The following is a 24,520-nucleotide window of genomic DNA, read 5'->3' as shown; positions in this document are numbered from 1 at the left end:
TCACTGGGTAAACTCATTGCTTGTAGCCTCTGGATACATTTTCAAGTAGTAGCAGCACATCAAATGGTACAGGGTTATGTTAATAAGCCTTAATTTAAAAGATTTACCAACGAACTCCAGATTAAAAAACAGTCTCATATTTTAATAGCAGCTCGAATCCACTGTAATAGAAACTTATTAAAATGCAGTACAGAATTCCTGGGGCACCTGGGTGGCTCAGTCGGTTAAGTGTCCGACTTTGGCTCAGGTCATGATCTCACAGTTCGCGGTTCAAGCCCCACATCGGGCTCTGTGCTGACAGCTCAGAGTCTGGAGCCTGCTTCAGATTCTGTCTCCCTCTCTGTCTGCCCCTCCTCCACTTTCTCTCTCTCTCTCTCTCTCTCTCTCTCTCTCTCAAATAAACATTTTTAAAAAACTTTTTTAAAATGCAGTACAGAATTCCTTTCAGTTTTTCTTTCAGAGAGAAATTCAGCTTTTCTTTCAGAGAGAAATTCAGCTAAAGAGCAAACATACAGAGAGAAAATCACCAGAGAGTTAAGGAGACCTCTCCTAAGGAAACTGTATTTCAGGGGTATCTGGGTGGCTCAGCTGGTTCAGCATCTAACTCTGGTTTCGCCTCAGGTCACGATCTTGCAGTTCAACCCCTGCGTCAGGTTCTGCGCTGACATTGTGGAGCCTGCTTGGGATTCAATCTCTCTCTCTCTTTCTCTGCCCCTTCCCTGCTTGCTCGCGATTTCTCTCTCTTTCTTTCTCTCAGAATAAATAAACAAACTTTTTTTTAAAAAGTTTTAAAAAACTATTTCAGAAAGGAAGGGGGAAAGGAAGGAAGGAAGGAAAAGAGAGAAAGGAAGAAAGACAGGAAGAGGGATGGAGGGAAGGAAAGGAAGGGAAGTAGGAAGGAAGGAAGAAAATTCCATCTCCTCATGTTTCAACTGAGTAGCAGAGGACAGAGCAAGCTCATAGAGCAGACAGGGTGAGGAGAGTGGTGTCCTCAGAGTCACTTACAGATAAGTGGCATTTCTGCATACCTGTTGATATTGTCCGTATATTTTCTTTGCTCCATCCGTTGAAAAGTGTACTGCCTGATCTGATCCCTGACCCTGATCCTGACCCTGACACTGACACTGACGCCTAATACTTCATCTCCAACCTCATTGTACCCTCTACCCTTCTGGCACCCACTCACAAAGCTTTGCTTGATTTTCTTCAAAAATGTCCAGCATGTTTCTGCCTCAGACTCTCTGCTTGGAATTCTCTTTCAGATGCCTACAGGTGGGTTTGGTCCCCCACTTCCTGCTTCAGTGTCATCAGGGAGCCCTTCCCTGACCGTGTTATAGAAAACAATAGCCTGCCTCCTGTATTCCCCACAGCCCCTACCCTGCTTCATTTTTCTCCATAGTGTGTATCATCATCCAGCTTACTATTTATTTACTCCCTTGTTTATTCTCTACATCATTGGAATGTTCTCAAGGAACTATGTTAGATCTGTTCACTGCTGTATCTGCCCAACTGAAGTCATATCTGCAACAGAGTAGATACCAGTAAATGTTTAGTGAATGAGCCAATGGCAGAACATTAATCTTCAGGATGAAGGCAGTTGGACTACTTTTGTGAAGAACATTTACATGTATGTAACTTGCACTCTGTCCCAAGAACAGTGAGATGAGCGATACTTACTTGATGAAATGCTCTGTTGGAGTTTTCTTTTTCCTACCCACTTCAAACCCTATCACAGGGCAAAAGTGGCCATTTTCTGGCTTAAATCAAAAGTAAACTTCAAAAGTCACCAACATGAGTGTTTCGGCAAGCAGATCGTAGAAGCAGAAGGAGTTAAAAGTCAGTTTGTGCAAAATCTGTATATGGAGGTGTGTGTGTGTGTGTGTGTGTTGTGTGTGTGTAACTTTAGGAATCGATTTTTTTTTTTTTTTTTGAGAGAGAGAGAGAGAGAGTGCACATGTGTGTGCACGATCAGGGGAGGGGCAGAGGGACAGCGAGAGAGAATCTTCAGCCCACGAGGGGCTCCATCTTTGACCTGGCCTGAGCTGAAATCAAGAGTCGGACGCTTAACCGACTGAGGCACCCAGGGTCCCCCAAACCTTTTTTTTTAAGCAATCTACTTTTGTACTTGAAAATGAGAAAGTCTTGTGTGAGGTAGGGTTTTCTGTCGCTCAGAGAACCTTTGAATTGGATAGCAGCTTTGAGTACGACATTACTTAAATGCATTAGCTAGCAATTTTAGAAAGAAAAAAAAAACCTAATGATGTTGAACTGTAGAAAAAAATTCCATGACAAGAAAAATCTTATTTTCTACTAATAAATTCCCTGATAGAGGGAACAATGCCGGGAAAGAGAATTGTGGTGATTGGTGCTGGGGTCCGTGGATTAGGGGCCATTAAGATCTGTCTGGAGGAGGGATTGGAGCCCACCTGCTTTGAAGGAACCAATGACATTGGGGGACTGTGGAGATACCAGGTAAGTTTGAATAGACTATGTTACCGCATGTGTGATGACATCTTTTCCATATCTGGAAGTAGGAATGCAAAGATATCAGCAGTAACTTATCCTCAACTACCAGCGTAATAATTATTATTTTTATTAGTGCCTACACCTGTGCGTCGAATCCCAATCTTTCCTTCCCCCAAGGATGATGCTCCAACAGTCCTTCCTCCTTACAGAGTCTAACTTCCTGAAGTTCCACCAGCATTACCTAGTGGGCACACAAGCCCTCCCAGAAAACTGCTCTCACGGCTGTTACCAATCAAAGCTGTCAAATCAGATGGACTTCCTGTGCTGAGTTTTCTTGCTTTCTCAAGGGGATCTAAAAGTGTCAAAAACCAACTCAGTTTAAAAACCGCTTGTCCCTGGCTTCCGTGATTTCGCTCTCTTTTCCTCTCTCCTTTTCCAACGCGATAGTTTTCCGCTTGGCCTCTCAACGTGGCTGATTGTGGTTCTATTCTCGATCCTCTGGTCTTCTACCTTTTGCAAGTCCCTTGGGATTCTTCGTTATCACCCCACCTTGGCTTTCAGCTGCCACATACATGCTAATGCTTGATCTATCTGTAGATTTTGATCTTCATCCTAATAATATATATGTGCTAGTAAGGGCAGCTAACACTAACTGTCCCACAGACAAACTCTGAAATCTCCAGGACTTAGCACAATAACAGTTTCTGTCCTGCATCATAGTCTGATGTGACTAAGCGGTTCTTTTCCAACTTAGAGTTATGCCCCTTGACCATGCGACCTCCAAGATTGCCATGTGGGGATAAAAGAAAGGTAATCTCTGGGATGTCTCACCCACACCTAGTTGGCTTTTTAGGTCTATCCTTTTTTTTTTTTTTTTGGAAGAACAATTCCCTGCATTACATTCCCAGTTTCAAGTATTGGGAGTAGTTTCCATGTTCCTTTTTTTTTTTTTTTAAGTTTATTTATTTATTTTGAGAGAGACAGACAGAGTGAGCAGGGGAGGGGCAAAGAGAGAGAGAGAGAGAGAGAGAGAGAGAGAGAGAGAATCCCAAGCAGGCTCCGTGTGTCAGCACAAAGCCTGACGCGGGGCTCAAACTCAGGAACCCTGAGATCATGACCTGAGCCAAAACCAACAGTCGGATGCTTAACTGACTGAGCCATCCAGGTGCCCCAGTTTCCATGTTACTGGTTGGACCTTAACCAATACAGGCCTGTCTCTAGGAAAGCTTCTCCAGCCTCCACGCCCGATGTCTACAGCACCCTGTGCACACAGGCTATTAGTCATATCACACTATATGCACTTGTTGAGGTGTGTAAGGTTTTTAAGCATTTTTTGTGCATGATTTGGTCTTCACAATAACTCCGTGAGAGAGGCAAGCACTTATTTGCAGGTGAAGAAATAGATTCAGAGAAATGATTTGATGTCAGGTTCCCTATCCAAGCCAGACAATGATATATCTCCAGGACCACATCAGAATGCCACAAAACACCACATCATGTCATCTGATTTCATCTGATACCCATCTTTTAAGCTTTCACTCATAAAAAATGCTGCTTATATTTGCAGAAGCTATCCTTCTCAGAAGGGATATTTTTATATATGAGTGTTCACTACAATGGCATTTATTAAACAATACTCTTCATTTTGAGGGAGAAAACACATATTTTGATCTGTTCTTAAAGTTGATGTGATTTAGCAGGAATTAGATTCCATATTTTCTGGATTCAAGTTTAGAATATTCATAGTACATGTATTACTGATTCTTTATTTCACCAATAATATACAAAAGATGAAAAAAATAACCTCCTCCCCAATTGTGTTTTCTGCGTACATATATTAAAATGACTATATTTTAAGATTGTAATAAATTCTTCCCGGGAGAAAACAACATATTTTAAGTGGTGGTGTATTTCTTTTCTTAGCCTTAAATCACTTGGGTGTCTAGCCTTAGTTTCAAAAAAAATCAGGAATGGTTGCTAACACACATAACAGATATTATGTGCTGTATGGACTCCTGAAAAATTAGCATGATAATGTGCTTCACAAGATTGAATTAGGTAATGTATATAAAAAACTCTTTAGGGGTGCCTGGGTGGCTCGGTTGGTTGGGTGTCCAACTTCGGGTCAGGTCATGATCTCACAGTTTGTGAGTTCGAGCCTTGCGTTAGGTGCCGACAGTTAGGACCCTGGACCCTGCTTCAAATTCTGTGTCTCCTCTCTCTCTTCCCCTCCCCAGCTTGTGCTCTGTCTGTCTGTCTGTCTGTCTCTCAAAAATGGATGAACATTAAAAAAAGTTTTTTTAACTCTTTATAAACCGTAACATATTGTAAATTGCTAAAATACAATATACCTATCTGTATGCATATAGATAAGTAGATAATAGAAGTTCTGAAAGATTGCGAAACTGAGACCAAAAGCATATGTATCAAAACATTTAAAGTGATCATCAAGTTGGCAAGGATGTGAAGAAAGGAGAACCTTCTTACATTGTTGGTGGGATGTAAACTGGTGCAGCCACTCTAGAAAACAGTATGGAGGTTCCTTAAAAAGTTAAAAATAGAACCACCCTATGATCCAGCAATTACACTACTAAGTATTCACCCAAAGGATACAAAAATTCAGATTCAAAGGAGTACATACATCCCGATGTTTATAGCAGCATTATCAACAATTGCCAAACTATGCAAAGAGTCCAAATGTCCATCAACTAATGAATGGATAAAGATGTAACATATGTACACACACACACACACACACACACACACACACTGGAATATTACTCAGCCATCAAAAGGAATGAAACCTTGCCATTTGCAACAATGTGGATGGAACTGGAGGGTATTCTGCTAAGTGAAATAAGTCAATCATCAGAAAGACAAATACCACATGATTCCACTCATATGTGGAATTTAAGAAACAAAACAAATTAATATATGGAAAGGGGGAAAAAAGAGACAGGGAGACAAACCCTAAGAGATTCTTAATGATAGAGAATAAACTGAGGGTTGGTGGAGGGAAGGAGGTGGGGGAACGGGCTAAATGGGGGATGGGCATTAAGGAGGGCACTTGTGATGAGCACTGGGTATTGTATATAAGTGATAAATCACTATATTCTAAATTCTACTCCTGAAACCAATATTACACTATATGTTAACTACCTAGAATTTAAATAAAAATTTGGAAAAAAAAAAAAGAAAATGATCATCAAGAATGATATTCATCTCTGATTTTCTATAAAATTGTAATAAACATTTGATGCTTTTGTAATTAGAAAAAAATCATCAATTAAAAAAAGGAGGGAAAAAAGAAAGCCAAATGTACTAACACTCTGTATTCTTTTCTGTCACTACAAACAGCATCGACTTCTTGGATATCCTCTGGCCAGGACTCTGACCCCTCTGAGCTCAGTGGGCAGAGAGGCAGCCCCAACTTCCTCTGATGACTTTCACTCTCTGGTATTCTACATATATTTTTCTTTTCAGGCTGCTTCCATCTTTTCATATTTTCCTCTTTGTTCCTCAACAAAATTATCTGTTGTTTTAAACTAAGACAAGGTATCTTATCTCTTTGTGAAGGTACTGGAAAAGCAACTTTACTTTCTTTGAAGGAATTCATCCCAGGAGCCTCATAATTTGACAAATGAAGGATTGATTTTTTTTTTTTTTTAATTTTTTTTTCAACGTTTTTTATTTATTTTTTTTTTTGGGACAGAGAGAGACAGAGCATGAACAGGGGAGGGGCAGAGAGAGAGGGAGACACAGAATCAGAAACAGGCTCCAGGCTCTGAGCCATCAGCCCAGAGCCTGATGCGGGGCTCGAACTCACGGACCGCGAGATCGTGACCTGGCTGAAGTCGGACGCTTAACCGACTGCGCCACCCAGGCGCCCCAAGGATTGATTTTTTTTTTAATGTTACTCTTGTATTCTAAAAGATGGGAAGTATCTTCTTTTTCCTGGCAGGAGGAGACTACGAGTGGCAGGGCAAGTGTCTACAAATCTGCCACCAGCAACACTTCGAAGGAGATGACAACCTACCGCGATTACCCTTCCCCCGATCATTTCCCCAACTACTTGCACAATTCCAGAATCATGGAGTACCTCAGGATGTATGCACAACACTTTGACCTAACGAAGCACATCCGGTTTCTGGTAAGTGGAGCCGGGAACACTCAGCATATGCAGAACCTTCTTGGTAGAGTCCAGAACCAGGCGAAGTGAGGGGCAGCAAGGCACAGGCATTCAATCTTGGAGGGGAGGGAGCCCTATGTGCCTCTCTGGTGGAGTCAGCAGGACCTTCCATCCTTACTTCCTTCTGGAAAAGGTATGATGGGTTGGCTGAAAATGCCAGACGGCGCACCTGGTGTTGGCTCACCGTCAGCTACATTCAGGACCACAGCTGGGGACGTGCTGGCTTACGTCTCTACTTAAAAAGGTCTTGGGGCGCCTGGGTGGCGCGGTCGGTTAGGCGTCCGACTTCGGCCAGGTCATGATCTCGCGGTCTGTGAGTTCGAGCCCCGCGTCGGGCTCTGGGCTGATGGCTCGGAGCCTGGAGCCTGTTTCCGATTCTGTGTCTCCCTCTCTCTCTGCCCCTCCCCCGTTCATGCTCTGTCTCTCTCTGTCCCAAAAAAAATAAATAAAAAACGTTGAAAAAAAATATGAAAAAAAAAAAAAAAAAAAAAAAGGTCTTGGTAGGAAAATCAGCTATAAAGAAACTCTTTCAGAAAACCCCGAGGGAGAGTAGCTATAACCAACCTTACTCAATGAGGCCAAAAGTTCTGGGACAGGAGGCAGCCAGGAAGAGAAGCCACATGTCCAAGTTTGTCTCATTCCTGGTCAAAGGTGCACAGCGTGAGGAAGCGCTCCGACTTCTCTTGCACGGACGTCCTGGTCGAGACCACAGGGAAGCAGGAATCCTATGTCTTTGATGGGATTATGGTGTGTAGTAGTCTTTACACCGGTCCCATCTTGCCACTCCAGAACTTTTCAGGTATGTCATATGGAGCGTTAAGGCACTGGTGCTATGAGGTTTTATCATTGTTGCTGTTGTTATTCTCGAAGAAAGTTCATCACTCAGAAAGTCACCCTATTTTCAAAAGAAACATTATTTTTTTCTGATTATAAAGTAATGCATACTCTTACGGGGTCCATTCAAATAATACATAATATTATAAAATCAAAAATTGAAATTACTAATACCTATTGCCACAAGTTCTGGGTTATTTTCAGAGAAAAGCATTACATTTTTCCACAACTAACAAGCAAAATGTGGGAATTGTTGTGTGTTGGCAATAGTTTGGAGTCAATATGGGGCTCCTGACTGGCTCATTTGGAAAAGCGTATGACTCTTGATCTTGGGGTCATGAGTTTGAGCCCCACGTTGGGTGTAGAGATTACTTAAATGAATAAAAAACCGAAAAAAATAGTTTGGAATAAATAGTAGGATCAAAGCTACAGAAAATATATTAAGATTTAGCCATATATATATATATATATATGTATATAATTTATTGTCAAGTTAGCTAACATAAGGTGTATACAGCGTGCTCTTGGTTTTGGGGGTAGATTCCAGTGACTCATTGCTTACATACAACACCCCGAAGGTGTATGTAGGTACATAGCATGATGAATATAAATAGCCATGTACACATCTTAGAAGTTGCTGCAATGCTATTGTTTACTATCTGGAAGCTTAAGCACCTCGCATATAAGGAATGCTGCAGGAATGGTTTACCTACACAGTGCCTCCCTGTTTATCCCTAGGAGCAGGATGCATGCTCAATCTTCTCAAACAGAGCTGAACCTGAGACTCCTTTGGGGATCTTAGAAGATTCTAGATGCCCCCCACTTTCACTGCTGTGTGTGTCTGTTTCCCAGTGTCTGAGAAGACAATGAAGGTTTAAATGGGTCGAGAGAAATCTCTTGGTTAGTTGATTCGAAATTTAAATATTCCTGTATTCATCATTCAACAGTCATTCAAGAGATACCTGTTGGGCACCAAGAGTCCAGAGGCTCAGCAGAGAACGAAACAAGCAAAACCCCTGCCCGCAAGGAGCATGCGGACGGCAGATGGACACAGACAAAAATGGGATAAATATGGGGAGGTGGTAACTGTGGGAAAGGGGAGGAGTTGGGGATGAGGGTGCGATGCAAGGTTAGATGAAGTGGCCAGGGAAGGTTTCCGTGAGAAAGGGACATTTGAGCAAACGCCCAGAGGAGTTGAGGAAGTGATGCAGATATCTGGAGAAGGCGCCCCGTGCAGGAAGAACATCAGGTGCAAAGGCCGTGATGGGGGAGTGTGCCTCCCAGGTCCAGTGTGGTGGGAGGAGCGGATGGGGTAGGCAGGAGATGACGTCAGAGAGTGAACGGGGGCCATTGTTTGCACTCTGGCCTTGAGCGAGGTAAGAGCTGTTAGGAGGTGTTGAGCCCAGTAGAGGTGTGCTCTCATCTCTTTAGCTGCTGTGCTCAGAAGAGTCGGGGAAGGAGGTAGTACAGATGGAAGCGGGGGGAGCAGCGCTAATTCAGGGGAGACATGATGGTAGTTTGGACCAGGTGGGTGGCAGTGGAGACATAAAGAAGTGCTTGGGTCTTGAATAGAGTTTGAACATAGAGATGATAGAATTTACTGATGGGCCAGAACTGAGATGTAGCAGGGAGGTATCGACGGTACCTTGCACGTCATCGGTCCCAGCAATTGAGTTGCCACTTCCTGCGACAGGGGACGATGCAGGAGACGCTGATTCTGCCTACATGAGGGAGAAAGACGGAGGGGACCACGAAGCAACAAGGCTGAAGAGATGTTCCCTGAAAATAGGAGAGCGTGGGCCTGGACTGAAGATACTTAAAGAAGAGTATTAAACCTATTTCTCAAGTACTTACTATTTAGGAACATTTTAACAGATCTGATACCGTTCCTATGAGCTGGGTGAAACCATACCCATCGCAAATGTCCCTAGTAGTAAAAAAAAAAAAAAAAGCTGACCTTCATGCCTACATTTGTTTGACCTCAAAACCCCCTCACAGCTTGGCCCACAGGGCAAGGGATTCATTTCAGAGTTGAAGAGAAATATTTTCTCCTGGGGAAGGGAGACAGAAAAAGGATGGATGAAAACACAGTAACTTTTAGGTGTTGGGAAACTCCCTGAAGATCTTTGCTGTTCCATAAACGTGAGGGAAAAAAAAGTTACCTTCAGGAATGAGATGAATCGCAGTGGGCCCGAGGGGAGGCGAAATGACTGATGAGAAATTTTATGGACTACGCAACTCGGAAAGATGAAGTTTGGGAACAATTAGATCCATGCCAGGAGTTCACTAGGTGAGGACTGAAGAACTTCCAAAGGAAAGCTGAGATCTTAGATCAGATTCTGTAGGGGAAAAGAAACAGGGCAAGGACTGACCCACAGTCAGGACTGACTAGGGCTGTCCAGTGTCACAACAGGAGCAAACGAAGCCCATATGTGCAGACCCTAGTGTTGCTTAAAAAATGAAATGCTGTCAGGGCACCTGGGTGGCTCAGTCAGTTGAGCGACCGACTTCGGCTCAGGTCATGATCTCGCAGTTTGTGAAATCGAGCCTCGCATGGGGCTCTGTGCTGACAGCTCAGAGCCTGGAGCCTGCTTCGGATTCTGTGTCTCCCTCTCTCTCTGCCCCTTTCCCGCTCATACTCTGTCTCTCTCTGTCTCTCAAAAATGAATAAACGTTAAAAAAAATTTTTTTAATAAATAAATAAATGAAATGAAATACTGCGAAATCAACCAGCTTTTATGGCTTTGCCATGTGAAGTTTCTATTTAAGTCAGAGGAAATTTTTAGGCAAAAATATTAGGTTCCTACATTATTTTAGCTTCAGATCCTATAGGTGATGTTGGAGTGTTTGTCCCCAGTAGTAAAGCAGAGTGAGTAGTGCTGGTGGGAAGGGTGTGCTGGGCCTAGCCTGAGATGGAAACATCTAGACAAGGGTGAAGCTTGGGTTGGGAAAGCAAGACAGAAAGTGGGTCCAAAGCACTAATGGTAAATAACAAGGATGAAGGAAAAGGAAGATGCATTACTTAAATAGGAGCCTGACTCAACATTGAAGGCTTGGCAAGGAATAGGTAAGTAAAACGGAGGCAGAAATTAGATGTCTGATTTGTTTAGAAACCTGATAATGTGTTTAAGCTTGGAATTTATGATCTAGAACAAAAATGTTTGAGGATTTATTCTGTCTGATGATGTTGGGCAGATACAATCTGCAGGCCAGCATCAGTAAAACAGCAAATGAGAGGTTTAAATAGGATGGACTTTGAATTAAATAATAAGCTTTAAAAAATAATATAGGGGCACCTGGGTGGCTCAGTTGGTTGAGTGTCTGACTTGATTTTAGTTCAGGTCATGATCTCAAGATTCATGGGATCAAGCCCCTCATCAGGTTCTGTGCTTATAGCACAGAGACTACTTGGGATTCTCTCTCTCCCTCTCTCTGCCCCTCCTCCTCCCTCTTTTCTTAAAATAAACAAACAAACAGGGGTGCCTGGGTGGCTTGGTCGGTTAAGCATCCGGCTTCGGCTCAGGTCATGATCTCGTGGTCCGTGAGTTCGAGCCCCGTGTCGGGCTCTGTGCTGACTGCTCAGAGCCTGGAGCCTGTTTCAGATTCTGTGTCTCCCTCTCTCTCTGCCCCTCCCCTGTTCATGCTCTGTCTCTCTCTGTCTCAAAAATAAATAAACGTTAAAAAAAATAAAAATAAACAAACATACATACATACATACATAAAGACCAATGCTTGAGTAATTCTATTCTTGCCCACAGGAATCAACAGGTTCAAAGGTCAATATACCCACAGCTGTGAATACAGGAGCCCAGAGAAATTTCAGGGGAAGAAAATCATTGTGGTTGGCATTGGAAATTTTGGAGCTGACTTGGCAATTGAGCTCAGTAATGTAGCTTCACAGGTTTGGTTCCTAAAATTCTCTTTCCTGAGATGCACCCTTCCCACTGCCCTCTGAGATGTTAGCATTGCATGAAGTGTGTGTGGTGCGTACCCACACACTGCTTCAATCCTGATTGTTAATTACCTCTTCACACTTGTTTTCTTGGTAGCAATCTTGATAATACATTTAAAAAATGAGAATTGAGGGTGCCTGGGTGGCTCAGTCGGTTAAGCGTCCGACTTCAGCTCAGGTCATGATCTCACGGTCCGTGAGTTCGAGCCCCGCGTCGGGCTCTGTGCTGACAGCTCGGAGCCGGTCATGATCTCACGGTTTGTGAGTTCGAGCCCCGTGTTGGGCTCTGTGTTGACAGCTCAGAGCCTGGAGCCTGCTTCAGATTCTGTGTCTCCCTCTCTCTCCACCCTTCCTCTGCTCGCACTCTGTCTCTGTATCTCTCAAAAATAAATAAATGTTAAAAAATATATATTTTAAAAAAATGAACTATATCAGAAAACCACTTTAAATCCCTTTATTTTTCACTGATATGACACTTGATACATCTCCCAACTCTGATTCCTTCCATACCTAGATTTCCAGGGATACATAGTAACCAAGTACGTATTCCAAATTCTATAATGTCATAATCAGCAGATGGATGGGATCTTACATGTCAATCTGTTGATCTCTAGTCATCTTACATCATTGTGTTTGTCCAGAATCTGCAATGTAAGAGATGGCAGGCATCAAACACTGCTTTGGGGAAAATGCAAGAGGGATAATGAGTGAGACCCAGAGGAAAGCTGAGGGAGATTTCTGGAACTATAAGCCACAAGCCAAATGTGTCTGTTTGCGTGAGTGTGTGTGATTATATCTGTCTGTCTATCTGTCTTTGAGGACAGAGGAACTCTTCAAGCTAACAAGGCAAGAGAGTTCTTATCCATCTCTCATGAGCCAAATGAGAGACATCTGAAAAACTGAGAAAGGAAAGTCTTACACTGTGAGGCATCTATATTTCATTTATCTGCCTTTTCTCCCAGGTGTATCTCAGCACAAGGCGGGGTGCGTGGATTTAGAACCGGGTCTGGGATAATGGAATGCCCATGGACACTGTTCTCTTCACTCATTTTAAGACCATCCTCAACAAATTTTACCCTACATTCTTAATCAACAGATGGGCAGAGAAAAAATTAAACGCTCAATTTAACCATGACGTTTATGGCTTACTACCTAAACACAGGTATGTTCTAGGTTTTTAAAAACTAATTTTGGGGCGCCTGGGTGGCTCAGTCAGTTGGGTGTCCGACTTCAGCTCAGGTCATGATCTCACCGTCCGTGGGTTCAAGCCCCACATCAGGCTCTGTGCTGACAGCCTGGAGCCTGCTTCAGATTCTGTGTCTCCCTCTCTCTCTGCCCCTCCTCTGCTCAAGCTCTGTCTCTGTCTCTCTCAAAAAAAAATAAATAAACATTAAAAAAAAAAACAAAAACTAATTTTGCCTCTGTCTTTTAACCCTGGTATAGTTAAGTATTTTCTTTCTTTCTTTTTTACATTGGTAAAATGCAATCCCTATCTCCTATCTGTTATGAGGTATAAATGTGCAAGCACAAAAAATTGATTGTGTACAGTGTGGATAAATTTAATAAATATTTCTGAGTTCCTACTATGGTCACGTATGTTTCTGGATACTGGGAGTAGAATAAGGACAAGTTCAGGTGGAGTCCTAGCTCTTGCCGGACCTCCTTTCTAGTAGGGGAGAAACCAACCAGGGGATAATGCAATGACGTGGAGTCATATGTGCTATAACAAACAGTAAGAAGAGTTGGGGAGAGGAATCTTTTCTAGATGGGGTGGTTCTGGAATGCATATATGATGAGAGAGCATTTGAATGGGACCTGAAGGAAGTGAGGAGGCAAGACCTGAAAGAATGTCTGAGATGAGAATATCATTCTGGGCAGAAGAAACACAAGTTCAAAGGCTGGATGGAATGAGCAAGGAACCAACCCAGTGTAGAGACTGTTGGGGGAGGGGAAGTGGTAAGAAATATATTCACAGATGTAAGCAGGAGCCAGATCATGGGGGGATTTTTAGGGTTAGGGCATGGTCATAGCTTTCGATTTCATTTTTGGTGAAATAGAAACCCATCAGGATATAATTCTACGTTTTCAAAGGATCCCTCAGGTTGCCGAGTGGAGTGGAAATTATAGGGAGGCTGGGGTAGAAGCAGGGAGACTTCTAAGTATTAAATGATGTCAGTAAAGCTTATAAAAGTGGTATGTAGGTTCTCGAAATAAATGGAAATCAGAATATGATCTAATTTTCCTATTCTAGTATGAACACTTCCACCAATTGCTTTTAAAAAATCTCTCCCCCAAAAAATGGTTTCCAAGAAATTAGATGTCAATATTATCATTGGCATAAACTTATATACCACTGCAAAATCTTCTCTTTGCATACAATAAGTATTAAATAAATGCTATTGGCATTCTAATAAGTACAGGATATTTATTTAGTAAACAATTCAGAAAAAGTGTTGACTTAAAGAGATTTTTTTATAAAACAAAAATGCAAGTTTTTTTTTCTTTAGCTCAACCAAAAAATATTTGAAATATTTTTGAGCTCAACTCCCATCCCAAAAGACATATTAATTTTCCTGAATTTCAATTTTTATTCTTCAGACTTCTCAGTCATCAAGCTACTTGTAGTGATGATCTACCCAATCACATAATATCTGGAAGAGTTCTGATAAAATCAGATGTTAGGGAGTTCACAGAGACGTCAGCCATCTTCGGAGATGGAACAGAAGAGGACCTTGATGTTGTTATTTTTGCCACAGGATATACTTTCTCTTTTCCCTTTTTGGAAAACAATGCAACAGTTCTGGACAGCCAGCACTCCATGTTTAAATTTGTCTTCCCCCCTCAACTAGAGAAACCAACACTAGCTTTCATTGGCATCCTCCAGCCAGTGGGAGCCACCATTCCCACATCGGAACTCCAGAGCTGATGGGCCATGCGTATATTCAAGGGTATGCGCTGACCTTATGCATATTTGGAAAAGGTGACCACCCAAAGAGGTGATTTCAGAGGCATTGCAAAGGTCTTCTGCTGCAAAACATATGTGAAGTTAACCTTTACAGTATCCAAAATTGTACCGCTTCATATTTGTTATGTTAGTGTTTGATGGCTATTTAACCTCTAGGATTCCCATGAAAAATGGAGATTAAAAAAACTACCTTAAACTACCATCAAGTGACAACTTATTGGCAAATAATTCTTCAGAGCACGTTAGGGCAGTACTTAGTAGAGGAAGTGATGGAAGCAGAAGAAAGAGCTCAACCTAAAGTATAGATGGGAAATAATGGCTATGCTACTTCTCAATTGTTGCTAGAATAACTCTGGAATGAGCCTAAATTAAAGGGAGCATTTTTTCGCCTCTCACGTTCAAAATAAAAGAGGACAGGCAGAGTCACAGAATTATGAATGGTAAATTATGTGAATTATGTGAACTACAGCCAAATCACCAAGTAACTGGGGTAGCACCACAGCACAATTAAAAGAGTAAGAGCTCTGTACCAAGACAAACCTGGGATTAAAACCCAGCTCCCCCAGTGGTACCTGGTGGCTCAGTCGGCTAACCATCTGACTTCAGCTCAGGTCATGATCTCACGGTCTGTGGGTTCGAGCCCTTCATTGAGCTCCATACTCAGAGCCTGTTTGGGATTCTCTCTTTCCCTCTTTCTCTGCCCCTCCCTCACTGTGTATTCTCTCTCTCAAAATGAATGAATAAACTTAAAAAGAAAGAAAGAAAGAAAGAAAGAAAGAAAGAAAGAAAGAAAGAAAAGAAAGAAAGAAAAAAGAAAGAAAGAAAGAAAGAAAGAAAGAAAGAAAGAAAGAAAGAAAAAGAAAGAAAACCCAGCTCCTCCATATCATTAATTCTAAGGTTGAGAATTAATGGATGAAGACAGATTCACAAACTACCTTTTGTCAATCACATTGTATTAATTCTGCTCATTTGTTTCTCCTTTAAAAAGTTCCCCATATTTTCCTGGAACATTCTGTGTTTCTCAAAATATAGAATGTGACTCATCAAAGAAATGAGAGAGAATTATAGGAAGGTGTCTCCCATGAGTTAAGACGGAAAATTAAGGGGTGCCTGGGTGGCTCAGTCGGTTGAGCGTCCAACTTCAGCTCAGGTCATGATCTCACAGTTTGTGAGTTCGAGGCCCACATCGGGCTCTGTGCTGACATCTCAAAGCCTGGAACCTGCTTCAGATTCTGTGTCTCCCCCTCTTTCTCTGTTCCTTCCCTGCTCATGCTCTGTCTGTCTGTCTGTCTCTCTCTCTCTCTCAAAAATAAATAAACATTCAAAAAATTTTTTTAAAAGATGGAAAATTAAGAATAAATCTTTGTCCAATGAAAACAAGAGACACTGAGTCACTATTTATTAGTAAATACAATATGTATTTGTAAACAAATTCATAACATAAATGAACGGGGTAACTCACTATTTAAAGGACAGCCTGACTGGCTTAGTATGTTAAGCATCCGACTCTTGATTTGGGCTCAGGTCATGATCTCACAGTTCATGGGATCAAGCCTCATGGCAGGCTATGCTCGCCTTGCTTGGGATTCTCCTATGCAGAGCCTGCTTGGGATTCTCTTTCCCTCTCTCTTCGCCCCTCCCCCCACTCATGCTCTCTCTCTCTCTCTCTCTCTCTATCTATCTATCTATCTCTATCTCTCAGAAGTTAAGTAAATAAACATCTTAAAATATGTGAATAAGTAAATCAAGGACAGCCAGAGTGAATGCTCTGATAATGGAAGCACACGCATGCTACTTTTTGTCCTGTCATTTGGGTGTCACTCCCTTCAGTCCATCCTTCTTTGTGGGCTTTGAGGTCTGCTAGTCAAGATGTGAACGCATTAGAGGACATGTCTCTGCATCTGTAAGGCATTTGCGTCGGACGAAACAATGAGTGGAGGGCACACAAGAGGACCTCCTGGATGCAGCTCCCTCACTCTTGTGCTGCCTCACTTAGGATGTTCTCCACCAAAATGACTCTCAAGGTATTCATTTCTTCTGGAATCTCATCTTCTTTCTTTCCTAGGATTGAACAAATTACCTTCGGTGAGTGGCATGATGGCAGACATAAGACAGAAGAGAAAAAATTTGAAAAAGAGTAAGAAACTTGCTTCTTAGTAAAAGTCAATTGGACGTGTTTAGGTGGAGCTGTTTGCCTATCAAAGATTCTTTCTATTTTTCTCATCATAGAATCTATTTGCCTAGATGAGATCTCAAATTATCAACTTCGCCATCTCTTCCTATTATAATACATAATATAAATGTAGGGAATATTTATGGGAAGAATGGGTACAGAATAGTCCAATATGGAAACCTTAGAATCTTGTTTAAAATTCATGTAACACTAGATAAATACAATTACAAATTTATGTCATATCATAGCCTTAGAGCTGCAAAGTGTAAAAAAATGTAAGATGAAATGAAGGGTTGTTTTACTCCTTTAAGGAGTTGGAAAGATAAATCAATGTGAGAAATGAGTTGGCAAATCATTACAGAATCTAATTAAAATACTGACATGAAGTCAGAGGCTCATAGGTTGTATGAAATCTTCTTAATAGAAAATCATTCTCAACCACTGAGGTGGGAAATGTAAGGTATTTCTATGCAACAAATACCTGTTGAGAATTTACAGTGTGAATGTTTACAGCCTGTCTCTAAGACCAAAGGGTTTATCCCGAAAACAGTCAGTTATCCAGCAACTGGTTTAAAAGGTCGGCCACGAATTACATTTTAGTAATACTTAAAATCAAATGAATGTCACACATACCTAAATAACTGGCATGTACAATTTCATATTCCCCACCAATTTACCAAAATGAGACTATACCCTGAATGAGAATCCAATGCATGGCCAAAGTACAGGATTTAAGAAAAGAATACCATTAATATGACAACAATCTTCTGAAACCCACCTATTACCATCCAAGACTCTGGGAAGGATTTGAGGATGAAAAATACAGTGTGTGAATATTTTGTTAGAAACCACTGAGAGGAGCACCTGGGTGGCTCAGTCAGTTAGAGCCTGGGTGGCTCTTGATTTTGGCTCAGGTCGTGATCTTGTGGTTCATGGGATTGAGCCCCATGTCGGGCTCTGTGCTGGAAGTGCTGAGCCTGCCCAGGATTCTCTCTCTCCCTCTCTCTCTGCCCCTCCTCTGCTTGTGTGCTCGCTCGCTCGCTCTCTCTCTCAGAAGTAAATAAATAAACAAGAAAAATTTTAAAGAAAAGGAACCACTAAGAAATTACCCGTAGCCATCAGTCCTTTCCCCCATGGGTTATCCCCTCACACAAAGTCCACCGATGTTTAGAGGAAATTATGCTTGGAAGGAAGGAGGTTGTCATCTGACTTGAGGTTTCTGATTGCGGTTTTTTTCCCCGTCTGCTTTCAGATTCCTGAATAATCCTCGCGACACATGCAGAGTGCAATACGTGGAATACATGGATGAGATTGCCTCTGAAATAGGAGCAAAACCCAACCTGCCCTCCATCTTCCTGTGGGATCCAAAGCTGGCTGCAGAAATTTTCTTTGGCCCATGCACGCCTTACCAGTACCGCCTGCATGGGGCCAGGGACGTGGGCTGGGGCCCGGAGAGCCATCCTGACCCAGAGAGAGAGGATCATCAAGCCCCTGAGGACTCGAACCCTCATCTGTGACCAGCCTCCATCCTCTGTGCCATTTTGGCTTAAAAGCGCCTGTGCAGCTCTTCTCCTCTTTGCTCTCACCTTAATCATTATTAAAGGATAATCCTATGGTCGTTAGCATATTAGGAGCTGACAGTGACACACACTAATTAAGGAGATTGAGTGTGTTCAAGTGTTTATCTTTCAATTCAGACTAGACCAGTACAACGAATAATTCTAAAATCTCTCTGCGTGAGTATTTTGGCAAAATTGGAGATTTCTTCAACAGAGAGTTCAAATGAAGTGGGTTGTATGAAACTTTGCTTTGGAAGTGAAAAGTTAATTTCCATAATATGGCAGATGTTCTCAGTTACGCCAAGTTCTCCTAGGCCCTCCTTTTATAATAAACACACGGTTTGTCAGCTATTCGCAATTGGCAAATTCTTGGTTTTGCGTGTAAAGCACAGGCTGGGAAAAAGTATCTCTTCAAACGATCTCAAATAGCTAACGATGAACAAATGTCCTCATCAGAAGCCTTCTCCTCGGGGCCCTGGGTGGCTCAGTCAGTTAAGCGACCAACTTGATTTCAACTCAGGTCAGGATCCCAGGGTTGTGGGATGGAGCCCCATGTTGGGCCCCATGCTGGGTGTGGAACCTCCTTAAGGTTCTCTCTCTCCCTCTCTCTGCCCCTCCCCTGCTCACACTTTCTCTCTGTCTCAAAATAAATAAACATTAAAAAAAGAAAGAAAGAAACCTTCTCCTCTACAGTCACATTCTATAGAATCATGGATGTTGAGGTAACAGGTTACTAATACACAGATTATTTCAGGTATTACTGAGGGTATTTTAGGGGATGGAGAATACCACAGAGGAATAATAGAAGTCAGCAAATGCACATAATTTGTGTTCTGTTAAAACTATCCAAACATGGAACAAATTCTACAGTAAACATACAAAATTCTATAAAATCATTCAGGAGAATGTGAAGAAGAAATGGGGAGAAAAAGTAGTAAGTGTACATATACATGGTGAAATGATGACCATAATCAAGATAATTAACATAGTCATCATCTCACATAGATATGTTTATTTTTGAGATGAGAACACTTGAGATCTACTCTCTTAGCAAATCTCAATAATATATTCAATGCAATATACAATAGAATATTTAATACTTTAGTAAGACAGTATTATTAACTATAGTCACCATACTGTACATTAGGTCTCCAGAACTTCTCATCTTATAACTGGATGTTTCTTTGACCAACATCTCTCCATTTCCCCCCAACCACCAGCCTTTGGTGACCACTCTTCCACTCTCTAATTTCTAAGAGTTTGACTTTTCATAATTCCGTAAGTTAGATCATGCAGTATTTGTCTTTCTGTGTCTGGTTTATTTCATTTAGCATAATGTCCTGCAGTTTCGCCCATTACATTACAAATGGCAGGATCTCCTTCTTTCATAGGGCTAGATAATACTCCATTATGTATATACACACATCACATTTTCTTTATCTCTGTACCCATCAACGGACACTTAGGTTGCTTCCATATCTTGGCTTCGTGACTAACACTGCAATGAACTTAGGAGTGTAGATGTCTCTTCAAGATCCTGTTTTCATTTCCTTTGGATAAAAACCAACAGTGGGATTGCTGGATCATATATATGGGAGCTCTGTTTTTAATAGTTTGAGGAACCTCCATGCTGTTTCCTATACTGGCTGTACCAATTTACATTCCCACTAAAAGTGTACAAGGGCTTCCTTTTTCAATTCTCTTGATTCCTCTCTTTCATATCCCATATCTGGTTGAATAGCAAATCATATCACCTTTACAGTAAATCCAGAATCCCACCATTTCTCATCACCTCTAATGCTACCACCTTACTCCCTGCCACCATCTTGTATGCGCCATTATAATAGTGTCCTCAGCGCATTCCTTCCTTCACCCCTAATCTCTGTGGTTTATTCTCACTGATGCAGCCAAATGATACTTTTAAACCATAAACCAGGGCCTCCTGGATGGCTCAGTCTGTTGAACGTCTGACTCCTGAACTGACCACAGGTCATGGTCCCAGTGTTGTGAAATGGAGCTCTGCATAGGGCTTCCTCGCTGAGCACGGAGCGTGCTTAAGATCTCTCTCTCTCTCTCTCTCTCTCTCTCTCTCTCTCCCTCCTTCCTTCCCTCGGCCCCTCCCCCACTCACATTCTCCCTCTAAAATAAAATTTTTAAAAATAATAAATAAAAATATAAAACATAAGCCAGATTATGACATTTTATATCCAAAAGTGTCAATGGCCTCCCTGTCACTGAGAGTGATGGCTAAATCCTAACAATCCTACCAGGCCCTTTATGACCTGCTTCCCCACCACTTCTCTGGCCTCCTCTATCACTTCTCTCTTCCGTGTCCATTCCTTGAACAGGCCAAGCCCACTCTCACCTCAGGGTCATTGCACGTGCTGTCCCTTTTCCTGGAACACTCCTCCCCCTGCACCTCCACAAAGCTCACTCCTTCACCTCCTTCGGGTCTTTGCTCCAATGTTATCTTTTAAAGTGAGTTCTTTCTCTATTTTTTTTTATGCACATTAAATGCTAGTAGGCAAGATTCTGAGCTTTACATTATATTGGTTGTCTTCTCCATTTGCAGGTTTGCAAGGTTTGGTTCCTTTTTTTTTTTTTTTTTTTTTTTTTTTGTCTTAAGTGAGATCTTCCTTGACTACATATGATAGCAATTCCCATCCTCCTTATCCTGCTTTATTTTTCTCCCTGTCATAATACATATTAACTGGTTCTCTGTTTCCTATTTGTTTTTCTATCTCCCTCTTCGCCGTAGTGAAGATTTTCCCTGTTCTGTCAGAACAGACACAAACGAGGAGCTTAAAAAAATGTTTGTGGGATAAGTGAACAAGTAGATATTGTCCCCATTCCCAAAGAGCTCTAAGTTTAATAGGAAAAAGCGACCACCTGAACAGATGAATATGAATAACAATTGAACGTGGACACATCTGTCTATAGCAAATATACAAGCAAGTACTGTTGGAATACGGAAGACAGAGCAAAGAACTCAAGAAAGGGGAAGTGAGGAAGAGATCAGGAAAGTACACTTGGATCTCTAAACATAAGTAGGAGTTTGTTTCTGGCAAAAGAGAAAGACACCAACTGTGCAATGGATGAGTGAGCACAACAGCCTAGAATGCTAGAGGATTCGTGCAAGAACACAGCACAGGATATACAAGGGGGCGAGCCTGAAGCGGTGGTTTGGGGACAGAAATGGAAGGACTTCTGCCCTCCACACCTATCCCCACTCCCTTCGTTGATCTGGAGCAGACCTAGAATTTCTCACAGTCGTACCCTTCATCTCCCTGCATCCAGCTTCCACCCCCATCCGACCGTCTCTAAGTGCCATCACTCTTTATACCATCTCCTAAAGACCTGCCAGGGTTAAATTTCTAAAAGTCAGATCTCATCACAACATTCCCCTGCTTAAACTAAAACTGTCACTATTTTTTTTAAAATGTTTTAATGTTTATTTTTGAGACAGAGAGAGAGACAGACAGAGCGTAAGTGAGGGAAGGGCAAAGAGAGAGGGAGACACAGAATCAGAAGCGGGCTCCAGGCTCCGAGCTGTCAGCACAGAGCGCCAGGCGGGACTCGAACTCATGAACCGCGAGATCGTGACCTGAGCCGAGTTGAACGCTTAACCAGATGAGCCACCCAAGCGCCCCAACTTTCATTCTTCATTGGCTCTGGAACCAAGCTCAACTCCTTGGCTTGTATATAATGTTTCTTCTTTATAGGCTGTAAGTGAAGTGAAATTTTCCATTCTTTTGTGTTTCATTTGTTTGTTTTGTTCTGTTTTCCTGCCTCCCCAAGTTTTCCGTTTGTATTAAAGTTTTCTTCACTTCATTTATCCAGAAATGCAATACTAGAATCTGAATTTACATCTGATACATATTCTAGTTGTCCTCACCTCAGGCCCCTGACCATGCTTCTGAGGAGATTCATCATACAAACCTAAGAGTAATTTCAAGTATAGAAAAAGTTTTGTTTTTGTTTTTTTATTTGCTTCCATTTTTTTTGATAGTTCTGGTCTGGCCTCTTGCTGACGAATGAACCCCTTCAACAATGGTTCTCAAATTTCAGTGTGCATCAGATTCTTCTAGACGGCTTGTGAAAACACAGACTGCTGCACTCTGTCCCCAGAGATTCTCATTTGGTAGGTCTGGAGTGGGGCCCACGGATTGGCATTTCTGACAAATTCCAAGGCGATGTTGCTGCTGCTACCTGGGGGGCCGCAGTGTGAGAACCATCGCCCCGTAACAGTTGTAACCATGCGATTCATTCTGAAATCATCTTCTCTGTTCATAGGAGGTGAATCCCACCAAGAATGCCTTAAGTACGGGTTTTTCGGAAAATGACAGCTTCTGCTCCCTCAGAGCAGTTGCATAGACAGATAGAGAATGGTGGGTACCAGACCACTGGGACCCTGGGGGAACCGGCTCAGCACCCTAAGCGAGCCACAGTGGTCTTCTCTATTTTCACCTTCACCTGAAAGACCTAGAGAGAGATTCTTTCCTTAGTCACAGACAATTCTGCGCGAGGCTGGGCCTCCCAGTGGGCCCATGAATTGCGACACAACCCCTTACTCTATCAGCCTCTACACATGTCCCACCTGCCTCAGAGCTCACATCAGTCAAGGCTCACAAGAAATACTCATTCCTGAATGATCAAGTTCACAATGAACCCAAATACGCTTGGAGGGGTTCCGTGCACTTGGAAAGTACTTCTGAAATGTGTTTCTTGCTCCCTGCCTATCCCAGATCTTTGATGGTGTCTATTTCAAAGAGACCATAACCGCACGTATATTATAATTTTTGACAGCAGATAATACTTTGTACAAAATCCTTCAGAGGTCAAAAAGGTTTTAATATCTTTTCATCCTCAAGAAACGAGGCTATGTTAAGCTGTGTGGCCTAAGGCTAAACACTGAGTCACTGCTGTGGGTGTGGAGATGAAAAACTCAAGAACACTTCAGCCACATGTTGCGGCTGAAACAATACGGTGGCCAAGTCACTGTTCCCTCTCTTTTCTTGAAGAAATTACTAAAAGAGTTGAAGGAGATGAAAAGCTCATAGAGAAAGCACGATATAAGACTGGAATTATTCTCCGAAGCCATCTAAACATAGAAATGTCTCATAATTATTTCTGTTTCGGGTACAAAACTGAACACAAACGTCAATATTATTTGCTGGAAAAACAAGATACACGATGACATTGGTTTTAAAAAATAACAACGGAAACCTGGATCTAAAATGTCAGAGGCGCCTGCGTGGTTCCCTCGGTTAAGCTTCTGACTTTGAATGAGGTCATGATCTCATGGCTTGTGGGTTCAGCCCTGCATTGGTCTCTGTGCTGATAGCTGGGAGCTATCAAGTGCTCAGGTGCTCAAGATACGCCCTTTACTTGTGAGCTCACTGTGGTAATTCTGAGATATGACTGCGGGTGGGGAATGTTTCCGATTAAGCCCTATTTGCACCATCTGGAAGTTTGTTGTTCTCTGTAGCCCCTAGTTCCACCCCTGGGGCAGTTCTGCTTGTGAGGTTATTCTCCTTGGCCACACCTGAAATGGGCTTTAGGGATTCTGCTTTCATCCTAAGCAGCTTTTTTTTTCTTTTTAACGTTTATTTATCTTTGAAAGAAAGAGAGAGAGAGAGGAGGAGGAGGAGAGGCAGAAAGAGAGGCAGTCGCAGAATCCGAAACAGGCTCCAGGCTCTGAGCTGTCAACACAGAGCCCGACGCAGGGCTCGAACTCACGAGATCATGAGCTGAGCTGAAGTCAGATGCTTAACCCGCTGAACCACCCAGACGTCCCTGACTAACCAGCTTTTCTGGATGTTGGGAGTCCAAGGGGGTCATCTTTAGCCTTCAAACCATTACAGTCTATTCTAGTTTAGGCAGATGGTCCTTTTGACAGTACAACGTTCTCGAAAACCGCGCTCACCTCTTCAGCTCCTGCCAGTTACAAGCACCAATAGCCAGCTTGCTGTATTTCTTGGCCTTCCCCCACTTCTGCTTCTCCCCTCTGCCCCCACCCACACCCCCACAATCCCCCACATCCTTTGCTTCTCTTTCTCTCTTCACCACCCCCTCCCGAGTGGATTGCAAGTTCTTCTGCTCAGTTGAAAGGAATTACTGAGCCCTGCCATGGCTGTGACCTTGGCGCTTGAAGCCACTCAGAGGTTTTAACAATGAGTGGGATGGCTATACCCTTAATTTGATGCTGGTCTCAAGACTAAGTTATTGTTGTTGTCGCTGTTGTTTTAATTTAATTTTTTTAAGTTTATTTATTTTGAGAGAGAGAGAGAGAGTGAGTAGGATAGGGGCAGAGAGAGAGAGAGAGAGAGAGAGAATTCCAAGAAGGCTCCGTGCCCGGCACAGAGCCTGACATGGGGCTCCA

General features: G+C 42.3%; 1 pseudogene; it reads left to right on the top strand.

Annotated features, from left to right (window-relative positions):
* The first annotated feature begins 2,337 nt into the window (after positions 1 to 2,337).
* Positions 2,338 to 18,187, top strand: LOC131495568 (flavin-containing monooxygenase 5-like; annotated as a pseudogene).
* The last annotated feature ends 6,333 nt before the right edge of the window (positions 18,188 to 24,520 follow it).

The sequence above is a fragment of the Neofelis nebulosa genome, chromosome 15 (assembly GCF_028018385.1).
Source record: "Neofelis nebulosa isolate mNeoNeb1 chromosome 15, mNeoNeb1.pri, whole genome shotgun sequence".
Taxonomy (NCBI): domain Eukaryota; kingdom Metazoa; phylum Chordata; class Mammalia; order Carnivora; family Felidae; genus Neofelis; species Neofelis nebulosa.
The sequence above is the reverse complement of the archived record's forward strand: the minus strand, read 5'-3'. Positions and strand labels throughout refer to the sequence as shown.